The sequence below is a fragment of the Hypanus sabinus genome, chromosome 14, assembly GCF_030144855.1.
Source record: "Hypanus sabinus isolate sHypSab1 chromosome 14, sHypSab1.hap1, whole genome shotgun sequence".
NCBI lineage: Eukaryota > Metazoa > Chordata > Chondrichthyes > Myliobatiformes > Dasyatidae > Hypanus > Hypanus sabinus.
Window position 1 is genome coordinate 89,438,199 of NC_082719.1, and position 22,163 is coordinate 89,460,361.

The window sequence follows — 22,163 nt, forward strand, 5'->3', positions numbered from 1 at the left end:
GAAAATAGCAAAAATGTAAGAACAGTTTAAAAAATTCTGCCAATGACATACTTTCTAAACTCAGATGAGGAGCAACACACTTGTGGTCTCTGCAGTAAAGAATGACAATGCTAAATTGGTAACAGGGATCTTTGGTTTACTAGAAATAACATTCCTAACATTAGAAGGAAACAATAAATCAGCAAACATATTTTTGTAAGTAAATATACAGTTCTTTCTTTCAAAAACATCTGAATTTGGCTTTTGCACCTATTAACGCAGAGTCTAATATCATTTAAATTTCCCTCCTCCAAAAGGCTTTATATTTCTCACAAGAGGATAAGCTGTTGTCAGTCTATTGCATTTATGATAACTGGTTTAACAAATGTCTATCAATAATCCAGAGCTTTGCTTGAACGTTCCCAATGTGTTTCTCTCATGAAATAAGTTGATAAGTTTACCCATGTAGTTCACCTTGTATTGGGGACAGCAATTAGTAGCACTTCAAGAAAGTAGAACAAAATTGCACGATTCATCTTTCTCTTCTGGAATATAGATTAGGTCTGAGACCTCACTATACCTCCTAGTTATTGTAATTTTCTCATTTACATGTGAATTGCTTCTCATAATTGTTACATCTGAAAACACTGAAAAATGCAAACTTCAGAAGCAGGATTCTTTCAGTGCTGTTGAACCACACCACTTAACATATAAAGTAAATATAATTTTATTTTTTGACATTCAGATGGTCCTGTTTACAATTGAAGAAGATTAGAGTTTACACAAAAGAGAATTCCATTTTCTGTAATTGATTTTCACCAGAGGGATGTTTAGGAATGTGAAGGTATCATATATCATCACTGTCAGAACATGCAAATCTCTGAAAACCTCCAGCAATTGAAAAGTTCAGAATTTGAATTCTAATCAGTGTTTTGTGGAGACAGGAAGGGGGAGGGGCAGATACGCGGTGACAACATGTTGATTTAGAAAGTATTAAAAATAGGTGGGGGATAAGGCAGAGGCTGTGTTGCAGATAAAATATAGTGATGCCAGGCATCAGAAATGAAGATGTCATCTACTGCGACTTCTGTAAGAGGTATCATATCAGTTACTGAATGTATTATGAAGCTTTGAGTTAATTGCTATTTCAATACTGGTCAAATAAGGTTAAGTGGCAAGATGAATGACAGCTGAAGTCTAAGGGGACTGGACAATATAGTGGATTAGCATAACATCCTTTCACCTTTAGGATCTGGGTTCCTAATCATATGTTGAAAAATATACAAAAGCAATTTCATTTTATTTGCCAACCACGACATATAATATTACAAACTATAATTTGTGTTTTTGACAGCTTTTTAGGAAGAATGATGCATTTTGATTTATCTTTAATTTTTTATCATCACTTTCCTCTCCTTCTGAAATACATTTGTTTTGTTCCTTGAAGCTAATCATGCAATTGCTTCAACATCTTTTTTATATAATAGATGCAAATATCTATTGTCTTCAATGTGAGAGGTTTGTAGGAAATAATGGCCTGCAATTATTTTGCTTTCAATAATATTTTTGCTCTCTTTTTGCACTATATACACACACAGTATGTCAGCTATAATAAACCCGATTCTGACTTAGTTCCACTGAAAATCCTAATTTAATCATAATTGCTTTTTGTTTAAATTATGACCAACTTTCTAAACTGTTTTAACTGAATCAACCTTCATAATTTTGCAGATATCAGGCTACTTTGAAATCTTTCCCTTTCCACAAACAACATGGCTCACAAATATTCTCTAATCATTTTGATTCCTAATACTCAATATCATCTTTCTCTGTACCCTTGAATCCTCCTAAGATTAATGTGCTACAGTTTACTACTAATTCTCGTTCCCAGAATTATCACCAGTGGCCTCGCCACACCCTTAATTAAACCTTCATGGACACCGGAAGGAAATAGTGTTCTTTGAACACTGACAGCGTCTCTGACAACACACTGAAGAAGTTTTATCCTTGAAATGCCCTTGAAAATTCTGATAGTATCTACCACCACTATCTTCAAGTATGAGAGATGGGAAAACACAGGCTTTAAATGCTTCTGGCAATTCAGAGATATATAAAAAGTAGTAAACAAGGTAAATCATAAGTAAAATTACCACAGTAGGAAAAAGCACAAATCTTTGAAAAATATTAAATCAAAATAATTGAAGTAGTACCTCGCTTTCCCTTAAACACCTATAACAGCACTTCTCTGGTCAAAAAGCACAGCAGTGTCTCCACTGGAGACTGCCAAAAGTTGCCTCATTCGTAAGTATACATGTGTATATTTGAATGACAATAAACTTGAACTTTTCTGCTATCATAATTACAGGTGCTCTATGTGCTGTGCATGATGGTCGGTACTGTGTTTTACATCTTGGCCCCAGAAGGACACCGTTTCATTCTGCTGTATGGCTGAATGACAATTATACTTGAACTTGAACTTATTACTTGAAATCAATAATCTCTCTATAATCTCTCTGCCATATAAGTTGCCATGGTCTATATGAGGTCATTCCTCGGTGAAGTGTTGGAGAATCTTGTGTGAAGTCCAGTGATGAAATGAAGTGATGAATCCGGTGTTCGGAATCTGTCAGTAAATTTGAGACTTCCATATTTCATCCTTCACTGTCATTAAGAACCATGTGTAGATCTGTTAATATCTACGAGTTCAGGCCTAACACATTTACTAATACTGAACAGTAATTGGGACTGTATCCGCATGTTAACAAAATTTTCATGTATGGGCAATGTCACCTGTAACAAGTCAATACTTACTAGTAAATCTGATGATCAAGTATCAGTTTGCCTTCAGTATGCTCTGTGCTGATGGACCTCATAGTTTGAGTAGTGTAGCTAAAATGTTTAGTATTTTGAATATAACATTGACCTGGAGATTTCTCTAACTTCCCCCAGGCAACCATATTAATGGAAACTATTTTTAACCCACTTTGTCTTTTGGGAAACTGAAAGGAACAGGTACAACTACTTGTTTTATACACGATGCATTTTAGTCACTATTAAATTCAGTGAAGAGTAATAATGGGTTGAGCATAAAATCGATATCCCACGTACACCATGGATTTCGCACCTGGAGAGCTGAGCTAAAGTTATGCCCATTGACTCAGTGGGAGAGGTCATAAAAACAAACAAGTCATGAGACTAGTAATCAATTGGAATACCTTAAAAAACCTACCTGCATCAGTAGTATCCAGCTCTAGTCTAGAACATGTGCAAGTGCATAAAGCATTGTATCAGATACATATAAAATTGTAAGTCATAGGAGCAGGAATACGCAATTTGACATATCATGTCTGCTCTGTAATTTGGTGATGGCTAATTTATTTTCCCTCTCATCCTCATTCTCCTGCCTTCTCCCTGAAACCTTTGACAACTCCACTAGTCAAGAAGTTATCAGTCTCTGCTTGAAACATAGCCAATGACTTGGCCTCCACAGGTGCCTGTGGCAATGAATTCCAAAGATTCACCACATTCTCATTAAAGCAATTCCTCCTCATTTCTGTTCTAAAGGGACATTCTTATATTCTGAGGCTGCACCCTTTGGCCCTAGACTCACCCACTGTTGGAAACATCCTCTTCATATCCATTCTATTGAGATCTTTCAGTATATGGTATGTTATACATTTGTATACATGCCAGAATACAGATATCTGTAGCTTCTGTGGAAATATATCTGTAAACCTGAAGTCTTTAGGAATTATAGCTTTTGTAAACTGTAACCTGACAAAATGGAACCTGTGTGATCCCAGCGTGCTTTGCTGGTTTGTTGATTTGTTTGGATGGGAGGCTTACAAGAAGTTGGTGTGCATTTTGTAGTAGGATGTGTGTTTGTGGCAGGTAGCGTTTTGACAACAGCGACAAACTGGACTCAACTGTCATAAGGGGAGAAGCCTCAAAAGGCAAATGGACTCATTTAAGGCAGATAAAGATAAGGAAGGAATGCTATTATGGGATGGAACGACCTCAAAGACATGATGAATTACTGGTCTGTAAAAATATTAAAATGACTTGTTTTGAGCTGTAAGATTGAAGCTACCTACCAACTTAATGTATGGAGGCAGACTTTCCCTTGCAAGTAATAAACACGTATATAATTTTATCCATTCTGAATTTTTTGTAGTTTATTACTGTATGTTATACCTAGCTGAACCATAAATAATACTTCAGTTATTTGTAGCTCACATTTACACTTATTCCAAGCCAGTTAAATGTCAAGTTTTTTTTTAAGAAGTAGTAATGATGGCTGTGCCATTTGTTCTCTAACCATGAAGCCTACTATCATAGCCTCAGCAAATGGGGATCAACTACCACCACCGTCAGTAAAGAGTTTGCATATTCTCCCTGGGACAGTGTGCGGTTCTTCCTGCTGCTCTGGTTTTCTCTTACATTTCGAAGACTTGTGGGTCAGGGTGAGTGAGTTGCGGGCATGCTATGTTGGCACTGGAAGCATGACAACACTCGTGGGCTCCCTCCTCCTCCCCCTGCACGTCCGCACACTGTGTTGGTCATTGGTGCAAACAACACATCTCACTTCATTTGATGTATGTGACAAATAAAACCAATCTTATCTTATAAAATCATTTTTTTTTCTTGTATCCTAGGATTTTAAAACAGTTAGATTTCCTCTGGAACAGGACCTACTGTTTATTGATGCAACTCATTTTCTCTGCTGGCTTGTAATTAACCTAAATGTCAGTGATCATGCTGGATTAATTACCAGGACTTGAGTATTTAAATCCTATCATACCAAGTTCCATAATTGTATTAAATATGTCTGGCCACTTATGACAGCAGAAAAATTATTATGAAAGCTGTCAATGTATTGTGAAACTCTAACTGATCCTGATAATGTCCTTCAAGACAGGAAATACCCAAAGGGGAAACATACAACTTCTCTTTTATCTGATTTTTGATACAAAATAGATAACTTATTTGCACAAGAACATGTATCCATGACAGACATTAACATAATATATTGAGCACATCATGCCTTGTCGGTATGCAGATTTAGATTTAGAGGTACAGTATAGAAAGTAGGAGATTGGGGCTGAGCAAGCAACTGATGAAATGGTGGTTCAGGCTTAACGGGCCAAATGGCCTAATTCTGCTCCTTATCTTATGGTGTTACATAAGACAGGAGACTAAGGCTGAGAGGGAAAATAGATCAGCGATGACAAAATGGGAGAGCAGACTCGATGGGCCAAAAGGCTCCCTTCTCTTATGATCTCACTGTCTTGTGGCAACAGGCCCTTCTGACCACTGACCATGTACCACCCAATTATACCTGTGTGATCCATTAACCAACTGACCCGTAAGGTTTTGGAATGAGGGAGGAAACTGAAGCACCCAGAGAAAACCCATTCAGTCACTGGAGATTACACAAACTCCTTTTAGACAGCGACTGGAACTAAACCCAGGTCACTGGCACTGTAATAGCATTACACTATCATGCCACCCTAGGAAGAAGAAAGCCTGGATTAAGCTGGCAACATGTGCAAGTATATATTTCCTTTCTTCAATTGCCCCTGAGAAGAAAGGACTGCTAGGCCATTTCAGAGTCAACTACTTTGCTGATGTCTGTAATCACATGCTAGTATTCTCTCAGCTAAAATGGATTATTTTCCAGGTGATCTCAGTAGTTTAGCTCTGTGCCTGGAAATTTCTCGGTTGAAGTTGACATTTTCCAACAACACTTGAAGTCGTGTCCCTCAAGGAAATGGACTAAATTGCAATATATTTGCATTATATTAAAAATATTACAATATATATTCGCAATTCATTTCTTTAGGGACCATTTGATCTGTTCTACTGTACCGTTGCACTTGCCCAATTTAGAATGACAGATGTGGCCTCCTCTTCAGCTGTCAGTGCCAGAAGAGTTGCGGAAGTCACTGTATTGCATTTTGAAAGCTCCTATTCAGTGCTTGGTCTACAGACAAATGAATCGTGCGCTTACTTTTCCTGTTAGCATTCAAGAAAACAGCAGCAGTTTTTGCGTTGTAATTACATAATATTAAATTTTTTTTACAATTATTCACTGATTTAGTCTAATGGACATTTCAAATTGTGTGCTAGTCTGAAGTTGGTGATTGCATTGTTAACCACGCTGGCCAGACTGCACCATGTTACATTGCAAGCTCTGAATGAAAAATTCATTCAAAATCCGCTGGTAGGTTTTAATGCACAGGAGACTGACAAAGATTTTAAAGTGAAATGAAAAATACACAGATCTTGTACTGTTCACAAGTGTTAAAAATGCGGTATGGTCAGTGGACATGTTAAAATCTTTCTAAACTCAGACTTGCATCAGCAATGTGACAGAGACACTGACAAATTTCACTGTGGAGAGCATTCAAACTGGCTGCAACACTGTTTGGTGTGGGGAGGGGGGTCCACTGTACAGGATTGAAATAAGCTGTAGAGAGTTGTAAAACTAGTCATCTCCATCATCTTCAAGAAGCGATGCCTCAGGAAGGTGCCGTCCATCACTAAGGAAACCCATTATCAAGAAGGAGCTACAGAAACCTGAAGGCATTCACTCAGCAATTCAGGAACAGCTTCTTCCCCTCTGCCATCCGATTTCTGAATGGGCATTGAAACCATGAACACTATCTCACTACTTATTTTATTTATATTTTTTGCACTACTTACTAATTTAGCTATTTAATATATACTACTATTTAATAAATATTAACTATTTAATGTATTACTTATTGTAACTTACAGTATCTTCTTCTATTATTGTTTATTACATTGTATAGCCGCTGCAAAGTTAACAAATTTCACGAAGTATGCCAGTGATATTAAACCTGATTCTGATTCTGCATGGCCAATATCTACTGATTGACATAGCTCATGGGCCCTAGAATAAATGCTCTTCAATGGCTTATGTGCATACTGTTCATTTAAAAAAGGGACCGGTTCCATTGTCTTTCTTGTGATGCTCCATCAAGTTTATCATGTAGTCCTATTAAGACTCACTGTAAAGCAGCAGTGCAAAATAAAGCCATATGTAAGCACACCTACTTTGCTGACCTCCTTCAGACCAGAAAAAAAAATCATTGCCACAAATTCCCAGGTTCAATGGGTAGACAAAAACAACAATTACCACTTCAGATCCTTTACACAGATGTTACAATGTTAGCTTTCACTGGAGGGTGCTGGCATAAATATCATTTTGGAATATTATGTTGCTTCATTGAATTATGCAACTCTCTTGCATATTCACATTCCAGTAATTTGTATTCCTTTTCAAGAGCATAACAGCACTATGGACAACAGACAGCCCTTTACAAGCTGCTTGAACCACGTCCCTGAAAATTTGCCCAATGTCTGCTTTGTACACCAAGAGCATGTTTTTTTTAATGTAATGAGCAGACATAACCTTGTCATTTAAGGTCAGTTCTTCATACTTCAGGTGCACCAAACGCCCAGTATTCTTACTCTTCACCCTCACCAAGTGCTATCAACTCCATTCGTTTTGGATGTGTAACAGCGTAGAGCTGCCATACAGTCATAAAGATGAATGAACAACTCATCTGGCATCTATGAGAACAGAACCAACATCTTCATGTGCAGCATTTCTTTTCCATCCTGCTTAATTCAAAGCAACTGGTGTTTGCCGAGCCCGATTAACCATCTTGCTAAAATGTGTTTGAACAATAGGATAGGTGCACTTAGTGTAGGTTTTTAATCTTTTGAGTATTGTTCTTGTGGTTGTTCTGTTCTTTAGCAGGTTAAGTTGAGTGAATCCACATGTACAGTACTGTGCATAATTCTGAGGCACATAAATATATAACCAGTACTGTATTTGTCAATGTTGAGTGGAGAGCGAGTCTGTAGATCTGACAGGAGCAAAGGATGTTGAGAAGGGTGAGGGTAGAGCACTGCGAGAGGGGTATGGGACTGGTGGAAAAAAAGGAGTGTCAGGAATGGGGTTGGTGTGGGTACAGACATACCCAGCTCTAAGACACTAGGTAGGGTCATCTGATTTTCCAAACAATTGGTTTATTGATCAAAACAGAATACCTCTCTGGAGCTTCCCACTCCCTCTCCTCTTCCTTCTGCTATTTCCAAACATGATTTCCCTCTACCTTGCCCTCTTCCCACTCTCAGTCCACAACTGAGCCCTGTATCAGAATCAGGTTTATTATCACTCATATATGTCGTAATTTTTTTTGTGACAACAATACACCGCAATACATAAAATTACTGCATTAGTGTACGTGCAGTGCTGGAAAGACCAGGTTAACGGTTCAAGTGAGATTTTCTTAAGATGTGTCAAACCTGTTGGAAAAAGAGGGAAAAATGCAATACACAATAGGTAGCTCACTTCATGAAACCTCATCCCTCTCATTTAGTCATGCTTCAGCGGTACCTGAGGTAACCTGTTAAAGCATTCCAAAAGCTTTTTGGTAACTCAAGAAGCAACCCAAGGACTTTTGCAATCTAGTATAATTCAAAGTCAAAATAAATTTATTATCAAAGTATGTAATCTTACCATGTACTACCTTGAGATTCATTTTCTTGCAGGCATTTACAGAAAATAATGAACTATAACAGAATTTATGTAAAACTATGCATAAACAAAAAATGACAAGATTTTAATAATCCCTCTGAACAAATACACATTTAAAATCACCAGTTTAATGATTCACTTGCTGCAACCTATACATAATATACTTCCCTTTTGCTACTAAAGATTGTTATCTCATATAGTCTCAACATTCACCAAATATATTACAAAGAAATTTATTCCATAAAACCTCAAATTCACTTGATAAAATAGCAGAGAACAGAAGAATTTCTTCCCCAAATACTTGAAATAATTAACTACATGTTTTGATTTTTGCAAACAAATACGTATTAATGTTAACTTATGGGAAGAAAGTACATGGAGACAGGATTAATGTTAAGAATAACTTTATTTGTCACATGTACATCAAAACATAGTGAAGTTCTCTGTTTGTTTCAAATCAAATCCACAAGGTTCGTGATGGACAGACTCCAAGGCACCAACATAGCATGCCCACAACTGTATGTCTCTGGAATGTAGGAGGAAACCAGAACACCCGGATGAAACCAATGCACTCACAGAGAGAACGTACAGACTCCTTATAGACAGTGTGGGAGTTGAAACCTGATCTTACAGCAGGAGCAGTAAAGCAGTAAAATGATACAGGAATTTAATGTGCAAGATGTGATAATAAGGATGTATGAATGAGTGCAAACTAGTGGCTGCAAATAAAAGATGGTAAGCAAATCAGGACAAGCTTCTTTGCCCAATAAATGGTTTGTTGGTGGAACTGAATATACAGTGAGCTGTGTAGGCAACCAGTGCAGATTCATTCAATTTATTTATTTGTTTGTTTGTTTGTTTATTTATTTAGAGATACAGCACTTCAAGCCCAAATTAATCTTGACCTAACCATGGGACAATTTAAATTGAACAATTAACCTCCCAACCAGTACATCTTTGGACTGTGGGGGGAAACGGAACACCTGGAGGAAACCCACATGGTCACAGAGAGAACGTACAAACTATAGGCAGCAGTGGGAATTGAACTCAGGTGGTCTATACTGTAAAGCAATGTGAAACCGTGCCACCCATTTGTCTAAGCACATCTAACTGTGGACACGAGGAGGGATTCATGAAGGAACTAAGCCTGAAAAGTCGACTGTTTCAACCTCTCTATAGATATTGTATGACCTGATATGTCCAGCATTTTGTGTGTATTGGTTAGGATTTAGTGAAAGCAGAGTTTGGGTGCAGTGTTAGGACAGGAAGCTGGTAGAATTACATCAGACAAGTCATTCTAATAAAGCAAAAATTTTGCAGGTGCCGGGATTTTGCATTCCATCACAAATGATCTCTTTATTCTCTCCAACCATTCCCATTTCAGCATCTTAAAACGTTGATTTTCTCACTTTTCCAGTTTTATTGGAACTGAAATATGAATATTACATTTTTCCCCAGGGTTGCTACCTGGCCTGCTGAGTATCTCGTGCATTTTTGCTTTTATTACAGGCATAAATAGATTGGGCCAAATAGCCTGTTTTTGTATTGTAAAGTACATCAAAATTAGTGTTATAAATATCCATTTAGTTGGTCTGAGAACATTAAAAGCTATGTAACAAAATAAGTGAGTAAAAATGGCTAAGTCGAACTGCTTTTGCAGCTGACAGATAAATATTTGTGTGATTAATTGCAATGGTAATACAGGAGTAGACTGTTCTAACTCATAACTTACATCTTTACTCATTTTCCCCAAAACGTTCATTTTAAAAGAAAATAAATCTCGTTTGCCATATTCCTCTGCAGAATCCTTCAACTGTACACTATAAAAAGAATATTGGACTTAGAAGTGGTCCCGCGACAGGACCACGGGAGGTTACCTTCTGTTTTTATCAGCCCAGCAAAAGCACCAGTATTGAAATTTTACTCTTTAATTTCAGTTTGGTGATTGTCTCCATTATTATGGGGACAACTTGTCCACCTGCTATTCAGCTTGTTTTCAACTGTTGAAGAGCTAACACAAAACACAGTTTAGATGACTCAAATCTTTATTCTTGGAAAGTGTGTCAGAGCAATATGAATGTTGGCACTCAGTTGATCTCAAAGTACTTTATTTTTCGTTGAAGTTGCCAGGTCCAAAATTGAAGAAGCATCTTTATGACAAACTACAGAGCTTCATAAGTTCCCCTTCCTAAGGAACACCAAAGTCCACTGTGTTCAGCTATACTATAGTTGAAGGTATCAGATAATATTTCATCATTCCTGAAGCTTTTTTCATAAAGGCTCTTTCATCGTTTTTTTTTGGAGAAAAACAGTCTGTTTTGCTGTCACTTGTTTTGGACTGAATGGAAAAGAGCCATAAAAATGAGCTTAAAATATTTCCACACATATCAAATGGCCTCACAAAGCCCTGGACTCTTCTTTCAGTCTGATATACAACAATAATGTGTGCCTCACTAAGATAGGATATGTTGCAGCAGGGAAACATTCAGTTAACACTAAAACACTGATAGAAGTACATAAAAAAATCCTAATTTATTACTGAACTACACTTGGCCTTCAGCAATCAATACAGCAAGTCAATAACAACATTAGGAGTAGTGTTCAGTGATAGTTCTTTCAACACTTAGATGAAACTTGTGGTTGTTTCTGAAGTTCTGAATTTGTTGATTTTAGAAATAGCTGCTTTGTTTTGTTTTCTCCTCATCCAAGCGGAAAGAAATTTGGTATGTCCCCAGTGACCCTCATCAATTTTTATTAATGCACCATAGGTAGCATCCTCTCTGGATGCATCACAACTTGGTACGGCAACTGCTCTGCAAGTGACTGTAAGAACCTGCAGTGAGTTGCAGACGCAGCTCTGCACATCACAGACACCAGCTTCCTTTCAACAGAGTCTGTCTATTCTTTTTGCTGCCTCAGTAAAGCAGCCATATAATTCATGACTCCATCTCTTTTCCCCCCTCATTCCCACTCCCATCAGGCAGATAAATCATAAACACTAGAAATTCTGCAGAGGCTGGAAATCCAGTGCAACATGTGCAGATGATGCACCATCAATAACTCTCGGAGACGGGAGGCGAATGATAGGCTTTTATTAGCAGCAAAACGGAGCACGGCATCTCGGAGTCTGAGGGGGGAGCAGTGCCTCCAATTGCCTTTATACAGGGGCCTGTGGGAGGAGCCACAGGAGCAATCAGCAGAGGAGCTTGTCCAGACAGGTATACATAGTTTACCACAGCAGAAAGCTGGTGGAGCTCAGCAGGCCAGGCAGCATCCATGGAAATGATCAAACAGTCAACTCCCTGGGATGAGACCCCTTCTCAGAACTGAGAAAAAAAAAGCCCAATGATACAAAAGCCTGAAAGCACATACCACCAGGCTCAAGGTGAGCTTCTATCCCATTCTTTCCAGACTCTTGAAAAGACCTCTTGTATGACAAGACACACAATCTACCTCATTATGACCTTGCATTTTATTGTTTATCTGCACTGCACATTTTTGGGTAGCTGTTACACTTCATTCTGCATTGTTATGGTTTTATCTTCTTCTAACTCAATGCACACTGTGCAATGATTTGATTAGTCTGCAGAATAAACCTGTCACCGTGTCTTGGTGCATGTGACATTAATTAACCAATACCAATACTTCCAGCTGAACTTCCTTTACCGACTTATTGAATGGATTGTGGAACTCTATGATACACTGGAGTTTCTGTAGGCTATAAGGCTGCTTATGTCAGCTTTTCCATTTGGCCCACGATATATTCAGTGCCGGCAGTGAATCCCACTCAGTGACTCGTGCTGAGGCTGAGTGTTTCATCAGGAATTGGTATTTGTTTTCTGGGTCATGTGCTGACGGTGCAACAGTCAAAGCAGTGGGTCAGCATTTTATTCTTTATCCCTTTTCTAGATGTGACTGTGTCCAGCTGGTGCCCAAACCCATTACTGGCCCAGCAATTTTGGGTTTTCTTGGCTATCTATGCCTGTCTATTTTCACAGTGAATGCAAACAGACCACTCAAATTTCAGCATACTTCACATATGCACTTGACACCGTCTTCACTAATTGACATTGGGTACAACAGTTTCTAATCAGGCATCACTTGTCTGGCAACTGAGGGGTGGGGGTGGTAGCATGGCTCATTTTGTGTATTTCCCATTCCCTAAGTTTTCTTGCAAACAGCAATGCAACACCAAATATTTTCCAGACACAAGAGATACTGCAGATGATGTAAATCTACAGCAATACACACAATGTGCTGGAGGAGCTCTGCAGATCAAGCAGCATCTATGGATGGGAATAAACAGTTGACATTTCAGGCCGAGATCTTTCATCAAGACTGAATATTTCCCTTTTCCATGGTGCCACGTCCGGCAATGCAAATGGGATGACAATTTGGTGTCTTTCCACTACTCAGCATCGTCTGACTGAGGGAGTCTTCCTTTTTTTAAAGACATCTTGGTCTAGGAACTCCTCTGTACAACACAAAAAAAAATGAGGTTGAAAGGGTAAAATTATGTTAATGAGGCTTTACATAATTTTTATTCATATTTCTATATCTTAAGGTCAGTGGTTAACATACTGAAGGGTCTCGGCCTGAAACATCAACTGTTATTCCCTTTCATAGATACTGCCTGACTTATTGAGTTCCTCCAGTATTTTGTGTGTGTTATTAATATACTGTCCTCATTTTCATGTTGATGTTTATACAGTCACACTAGCCAAATGACAGTAGTCATGCAAAAGTTGTCATCGGTAAGATTTTTGATCAAAGCAGTCTGAATGGTAACAGTTGCTGATTATATGTAGAAGACCCAGAGTTTTCTGTCAATGATGTTCCAAAAATCATAATTTAAAAGAATATTCACATTAAATGTACATTTATTGGACACCTCTCTCCATTATTTTCAGCTCGTTGTTCTCTCAGTAGACTCATGAACAGTAAGAGATTCTCCATATGCTGGAAAAATTGAAGGACACATCTTGATCAATACAAATCATAAGCCTCTGTACCTTTCTTTCTAGTCCTCATGAAGAGTCTAGGCTCAAAATTGAAAAACATTATTTTTCACCAGAGATGTCGCCTGACCTGCTGAGTTCTCCCATTATTTTGTGTGTGTTGCTCACTCTGTAGACTAAACTTCCCTTGCATCTTCACAGTTTCAGCACTGCCATTATGGAGCTTTGCATCATCACCTTTATGGTGTTCACATTAACCAGAAACTCAGATAGACAAGACAGACAAATATCACAGGTTTTGACCCCAATTGTTGACAATTCCTTTCCTCCCACATATTTTGCTCAACCCATTGAGTTCCTCTAGCAGATGGTTTGTTATACACAAATCATGTGTCTTCATGAGAAAGCCAACTGCAGGGTGCCTTGTGGCAATTGACTCACTTCCTGACACCCAAACCTTTCCCGGAATCTACAAGGAACAAATGAAAAGAATGACAGAACCTTCTCCATTCGTCAGAATGAGTGCAGCTCCAATAATCAAGAAGCTGGACACCATCCAGCAGAAATTGGCTTACTTTCTTTGGCACCCATTTATTCCCATAAACATTTCTTCCCTCTACAACTGGTGCATTGTGGATGCATTGTGTACCATCAACAAAATACACTGTAGATGTTTGCTTAGGCTACTGTGACAGCATCTCACAACCACATAACTCCTACCACCAGAGTCAAGAGCAGTATCCTCTCCACTCCAAATCACATATCATTCTGAGTGAGAAATACGTGACCATTACTCCATGACACCAGGTCTAAATGCTGGAACTTTTTATTCAATGACAGTGTGTGAGTGCTGTCGCCATAGGAGGATAACAGTGACTTAATAGAGGGGTATGAGATAATAAGTTTTTAACACAGAAGGTGATGTGGAATGTCCTGCTAGGGGTGTTGGTAGAGGCAGGTAGACTAGGGACTGAAAACTGCAAGATATTGGACTAGAAGACTCTCCAGAGGACAATAAAAACCACCGGGAAGATCATTGGTGTCTCCCTCCCTCCTATATGTGACATTTACTGGGAGTGTTGCAGGCGAAGGGACCAAAGCATTGTTGGAGACCTCTACCACCAGGGGTTCCCAGCTTAGTGTCCATGGACCCTTCTTTTAGTGGCAGGGGTCCATAGCATAAAAAAAGGTTGGGAACACCTGCCTGCCTTCCATCCCACAAGCTCTTTGACTCACTACAGTTAAGAAGGAGGGACAGAAGCATCAGGACTTGGACTGCTGGACAGGGTAACAGCTTCTTCCCGCAGACTGTGAGACTAATGAATACCCTGCTACCACCGAGGTCTTGTCACTAGGACAGTGAGCTGTTTACTGTTTATATTACTGTTCTCTGTTTACTGCTTACCTGTGCTGTGCACTACATGCATTTTGCATTCTATTTTAAAAAACTTATTTCTGCTAATATTTTGCTTTAGGTGCTGTGTGTGATATATGTTTTGTGGATGCACCGTGGTCCAGAGGAACATTGTTTCATTTGGTTGTATTTATGTAAAATCAGATGTCAATAAGGTTGAAATTGAACATATAAGATACTCTTAAGTACATACATGATGGGAAAATAGGGGGACATACAAGAAAGAAGACTTAAGAATGTTCTTAGAGTATGTTAAAAGGTCGCTAAAACATCATGGGACAAAGGGCCTGTACTGTACTGTGCTAGTCTATGTTTGTAAGGACTGCAGCATTTCAGATGCTAGCTCATCACCGCTTTCTCAAGGACAATTAAAGTCAGACAGTAACTTCGAGACTTGTCTGGATACTGTCATCCTAAAAAGAGAATAAACAAAAATAAATTCATGCTGCAACCAAAACCCCCTTCTAATGACCATTTGACTAGTCTAATTCTTTGGAATTGGAATTGGAATTGGTTTATTATTGTCACATGTGAAAAGCTTGCCTTACATACTGTCATACAGATCAATTCATTACACAGTGCATTGAGGCAGAACAAGATAAAACAATAACAATGTTGTGTAACAGCTATCCAGAAAGTGCAGTGCAACTAAACAATAAGGTGCAAGATCATAATAAGGTCAACTGTGAGGTCAAGAGTCCATCTTAAAGTACGAGAGACCAATTTAATAGTATAGAAGCTGCCCTTGGGTGCGGTGGTATGTGTCTTCCGGCTTCTGTTTCTACTGAAATGGCCATCCTGAGCTTCTGGCTGCAAGTTTTTTCCCATTCTCCTTCGAATCCCAGAATGACATGTCGGAGCTCAACTTTGCCCATTGGTTCTGAAAAACACATCATATTCAGCTCTTTCAAATTCATTGCCAACAAGCACCTTGCCATTGGGGTAGACCTACAATACTTTAAGTTCCTAATGTCTAGCAGGGTCTTGCAATTGTAAAAAAATATGTTTAGAAGAGCAGTAACCTTTGGTTGGCCCCCTCGAAGCTGTTGTTTCCACACACAATCTTAGAACATAGAACATACAGCACAGAAATCTACAGCACATTACAGGCCCTTTGGCCCACAATGTTGTTCCGACCATGTAACCTACACTAGAAACTGCCTAGAATTTCCCTACCACAGAGCTCTCTATTTTTACAAGCTCCATGTACCTAGCTAAGAGTATGTTAAACGACCCTACTTAATCCGCCTTCACCAGCATCACCGGCAGTGCATTCCACATACCCACCACTCTGTGCGTGAAGTGGATCTTACTGAAAGTCATAATAAATTACAATGAGAAAAAAAATATATATACATACATACATACACACACATCTAATTATATTAAATAAGCAGTACAAAAACAAAGGGAAAAATTAGTGATACTTGGCATACATTTATTAATTGCCCATTCAGAAATCTGATGGCGGAATGTGAACCTTCACACTACTGTATCTCCTCCTTGATGGTAGCAATGAGAAAATGGCATGTCCTGGGTGATGGGCCATCCATGGTAGCATTGCTATCAGGGCAGTGCTATGATAGCTCGAGGCAATGGAGTTTGGAGTTCAATCCTGGTGTCCTCTGAATGTCCTCTGTTCTCCTCATGGAACGCCTGGGTTTCCTGCAGATGCTCTAGTTTCCTCCCGCTGTCCAAAGACATGCTGATTAGTAGAGAAATTGGTCATTGTAAACAGTCTCGTGATTAAGTTAGGGTTAAATCATTTGTCAGGGGGCTGCTGGGTAGTCTGGCTTGAAGGGCCAGAAATGCCTATTCTGTGCTGTATCTTGAAATATCTTTTGTCCATCCTACTTTATTATTTTTTCCACTCTAAGAATGCAGGGTGACAACCTGAAATGTTATTTACAACTGCTGCCCCTACAGATGCAACATGATCCACTGGGATTTACAGCATTCTATATTTTGTTCCAGACTGCAGCATCTGTAGTTATTTTTGCTTTCACAGAAAAGACACTTCCTGTAGGTCTTCAAGAGGATCACACTGCAGGAGGTACACAGCACCCAATACTCAACACTCAACTCTCCACAAGGAGACACACACTCATCTAGATTTTACAGCAGATCTCTATCTATGCAGGCTGCAGTTTCCACCAGACACCTATCACTTCCATCTTCAGCCTCAGCAAGCCTCTGGTACGAACTTACCCATGTCCAAGTAATCCTCTCATGGAAATAAAGATGATTTTCACGCTCAATAGCCTGGCCTTGGGATCATTCCAGCCTCCAGCTGTTGCGCAGTGTCATGGAGTCATAGATCAACGTGGCACAGAAACAACTCCTTTGGCCCATCGTCTCCATGCCCAAATTTTTTCTGCCTACTCCCATCTAGTGCCTGGACCATGGCTGTCCATACCCCTCCCATCCGTGTACTTACCCAAACATCTCTCTAAAGCCGCAATAAAACTCACATTCGCCATTTCCACCGGCAGCTCATTCTGCTCTCACAGCTCCCCGTCAGTGAAGAAGCTCCCCTCAGGTTCCCCTGAGTTTTTCACCATTCACCCTAAGCCTATGACCTCTAGTTCTGGTCTCACACAACCTCAGTGGAAGAAGTTTGCACTCATGATTTTGTATTCCTCTATCAAATCACCTCTCAGTCTCCTATGCTTCAGGGAACACATGCCTAACTTATTCAACCTTACCCTATAACTCATGTCCTCAGATCTTGTATGCATGGAACTGCGTATGTCCAGTGTCAGAACTGGCTGATCACCATTGCATTAGAGAGGTCATTAACTCCAGATCGTCAGACTTCATTTACTTTTCCATCAGTCCCCAGGAGCAGGTAGAATAGATGCAGGCATTTGTCAGCACTGCAGGCTTCTACACTACGCAAGTATTCAGAGACTGCATTCACATCAGAGACAGAATCAAAATCAGAATCAGATTTAATATCACTGGCACTTGTCATGAAATTTGTTGTTTATGTGGCAGCTGTACAATGCATTGCATAATTAAAAAAACAACTTACAATAAATTAATTAAGCAGTGCAAAAAGAGAGCAAAAAAGAAGTGAGGTGGTATACTTGGGTTCAATGCCCACTCAGAAATCTGATGGAGGGGAAGAAACTGTTCCTAAAATGTCATGTGAGTGTGTGTCTTTAGGCTCCTGTATCTCCTCCTTAATCGTAGCAATAAGAAGAGGGCATGTCCTGGGCAATGGGGCTCCTTAATGATGGATGCAGCCCTTTTAAGGCATTGCCTTTTGAGGTGTCCTTGATGTTGGGGAATTTAATGTCTCTGATGGAGCTAACCGTCCCTGTAGACCCACTTCAGCACCTTTCTAACAAGAGCTACATCACTGGATGATCTCTGTCAGGCCAAGAATTCTGAAATTGAATGGAACTCCCATTTTTCAATAAAAATAGGTTGTTTTTCTCTGTATAAATTAACTTCTTGGCCCATATTTTTGATAACTAAATGCTGGCAACTTTGCTTTCCATGGTTCTTCGACTTGAGTCTTTGCTCCTGAGCGAGATGTGATCTATATGCCTTTTGTCAGTAAACCTAGCACCACACTTCCTGCCCTCAGGAACTCCTGATAAATAAATAAATGGTGAAGTAAACATAATCTCCAGTTTATGGGCAGCACTATAGCATGGAGGTTAGCATTTTCCCCTTGACCATGGCTGTCTGTAAGGAGTCTATATGTTCTCACCATGGCCAAGTAGATTCCTTCCAGCTGCTCCAGTTTTCTCCCACATTCCAGAGAATGTGGTGCTCAGGTTAATCGGTTACATGGGTGGAACTGGATGGTGCAGGGTCATTGGGCCAGAAAGGCCTATTACCATGCTGTATCTCTAAATAATAATAAGCAATCCATTAGTGAAATGTTGTCAAAATTCTGACAGCATCTGTGGTGTGCAAACCATATAGTAATGTTTCAAGTTGATAACCTTTCAACAGAATGGTGGTGGTGATGGTGGTGGTGTGTATCTTGAAGGGCTGGCTAATGAGCTTCCAGCCACTTGGCTAAGCACTGGCAGCCGTCAGAAATTTGACCAGGGACTTACAATTTGGAATATGGTCTTACTCAAAGAAGACTGACAAAGATGCCTTTCAACTGGCACTAATGAAATTTGTGATTGCTTAAGATCTTACTAAATCATTCATCCTCAAACAAAACCAATCCGGATGAATTTCTGTGTTCCTGTTTCCGTAACAGTAACTATTTGAGAAAGGCTTAAATTACATGCTTCCTGTCAAAATTTTATTTCTACTGCTAGCAGAGCCTTTGTGTTTGAGAAAGAAGAGAATTCTGTGCTCAAGAGCTCATGCCCAGCACAAAACTCATGGTCCACCAGGTAGAAGTGATCACTGTCATTCTGTGTATTTCAGAGACATAGACTACCTATGTTAGACATCTCAAAGCACTAGAGAGGAAACATCAGTCCTTTCTCCACAAAATCCTCCAAATCTGTGGCAAGGGAAGGAAACTCATCTCAGCATCTTTTGCAAGGCCAAAAGTAGATACTCTAATTATGCTTAACCTGCTAAAATTCTCGGGACACACCTCCTGGAAATATGTACCTCTATTCTAAATTCTGCCATAACAAAAGATTCACAGGAAATCAGAGAAAGTAGTTGAAGGATCTCCTCAAAGCCTCTTTGCAATAAAAGGTATTATGTCCATTAAATCCTTTCAACATACACAAAAGCCTGCAGGAACTCAGAATGTCAGGCTGCATCTATGGAAATGAATAAATAGTCATTATTTTGCCTGAGACCCTTCTTCAGGACAGGGAAGGAAGGGGGAAGATGCCTGAATAAAAAGGTGGGAGTAGGGGATAATGGATAGCTAGAAGGTAATGGTTGAAGCTAGGTGATAGGAAATGTAAAGGGCCGGAGAGGAAGGAAACTGAAAGAAGAGGGTAGTGAACCATAGAAGAAAAGGAATAAGGAGAGGCACAAGGGGGAAGTGGTAGGCAGGCGAGAACAGGTAAGAGGCCAGAGTGGGAAATTGAAGGGGGGAGGTGAAGGGAATTTTTTCTTAATCTGAAGGAGAAATCGATATTCACACCTTAAGGTTGGAGGCTCCCCAGACAGAATATAAGTTGTTGGTCCTCCACCCTCATGGTGGCCTCATCATGGCACAAGAGGAGACTGTGGACCAACATGTCAGAACAGGAAAGGGAATTGGAATTAAAATGTTTGGCCACCAGCAAGTCCAGCTCTTTGCAGATGGAACAGAATAAATCCCTTTGTTGGGAGAACCCTGAGCCGCACTTCACATGTGTTTCACCCACCATCTCCTGCCCACCCAGGTAGGGTCTGCACATCCCAAACTATCCTCATCAGGCACCTCAGATTCATAGAACTATGGCAGAAGCAAGCCACCCTTGACCATGGGGAATTGTTTAAGATGGAGAGGATACTTCCCACAGCTGTAGCTTGCGACTACAGCTTCACTTAATCTTGCCTATTCAAATTTTCCTTTGTGAAGTAAAGGTTGTTAGATATGGTTGACATGTAATGGGATAATTATTTCAACAATCTTGTCACAGCAGCTTGCTTTCCTTTAATAAACTGATAATTTGTCTCAATGATAATTTTACTAGACGATAATGTCCCTTTAAGAACAAAGGTGACAGCTGTGAGATCCCACTAAATCTCGGAGCTGTCTGGTCCGACTTCAGCGATGGCTTTAAGGTGAACCTGCAGACAAGAACAGTTTCATAATTCAGCGCGAGTTTCAGCAGCTGAGCTCCCAGCTCCTGATCAGTGTCTTGCTAAAATGCCCCTGTGTGGCCTCCTGTGTCCTGTCAATAGAGCTGGCAATATCAGGTTCCTTGCCATCCATTCCCAGTCTGCAGCAAGCAGCCAGTCAGAATCCCACCCTATTCATTTCCACTTCATAAAATTCAACTTGCAACCTTTCTATTGCTTACCAGCACACTGTTCGTTCCGCCTGTATCGAAACTAGACAGACAAAAGCTCTTCCTATTCCTGCCCCCTTCAGACAACACAAATGGAGCAGAACACTTCCCATTTATTGCCAGTCTTCAAGGCTTTCAGGACTTATTCCTATTTGCTTCTATGTGTAGAACTCAGACAGAGCGAAGCTCCTCCTGAGCTGCTTGGTCTCGTTTCACACTTATTTCCATGATGTAGGATTTCTGACCAAGCTGTATGCTTAATGTGATATTCTGCTGCAAGCATAAAATGTTCCCCAATTATCTCATTCCTAGTGCTCAGCACATTTAACATGGTCAATCCTCTGCTAAATCTCACCAGGAGAGGGTAATGCATTATAGAAGGCTAATCAGTTTGTTTAAAATCCATGTTGGTGTGAAATGTTTTCTCTTTTGGTTTAGATTAAACCACAAAATGAAATGATTCATTGAACTGCTTTATTTAAAAAAATAAAGTGGGAAAGCCAGCATTACCCTCGGTTTATTGAAATCCTGTGCCAATTGCTGAAGATCCTGGCAAACCCATTAAGCATTGAGCTTTGTTAAAGCCATCATTTCTAGTGTTTGCAATGCCAGTGTCCATCAGAGCAGTGAAGCAATGCAGTCAGAAGATGTTTGTGCTTTCTGTGAATGCAAATGTGGAAAAGTTTTGGCAGCAACTGTTAGATGTCACCCTCTACTACTTGATGCAAGGACTTTGTGCCACAACCACATGCACTAGGCTTTGTTATAATTCAGGTAGAGGACTTCTTGTCAGATTTAATACCACTCGAAGTTTGGCTTTCTCCATTGGTGACATCAAGCGCTGTTTATTCTTTATTTATGACATGAGGGTAGGGGACAGAGGAGTTACTAAGGTAAATCAGTGCATAAATCTGTACATCGAGTCTTGATTATGCAAGGAGAAAAATGTACCCTGGACTCAAAGGTATATTCGAAACTATAATTTCTAACCATCTCTTCCTCTGTTGTCCCTTCTCTTTCCCTTTCTTCCATGCTCCACTGTCTTCTCCTGTTCAATTTTTACTTCTTCAGCCCTTCATCCCTTACTCTTATCACCTCCCAGATTCTCAGGTCAACTCCCTTTCCCCATCTCCCTTCTCCCACTGGCAGCTTGTACTCTTACCCCTCTCTGCCCCACCTACTTTTTCTGGCTTCTTCACCCTTCCTTTGTAGTCTTGGCTCGAAATGTCGACTGCTTATTCCTTTCCATTGAGACCTGCTAAGATCCTCTGTCAAGCACTTTGTACGTGTTGGTCTGGATT

At 39.8% G+C, this 22,163-nt stretch overlaps 1 protein-coding gene across 38 annotated transcripts in view; it reads left to right on the forward strand.

Annotated features, from left to right (window-relative positions):
- Positions 1–22,163, forward strand: part of celf4 (CUGBP, Elav-like family member 4) — a 1,224,602-nt gene that overhangs the window by 170,427 nt on the left and 1,032,012 nt on the right. The gene's annotated exons all lie outside the window — the stretch shown is intronic.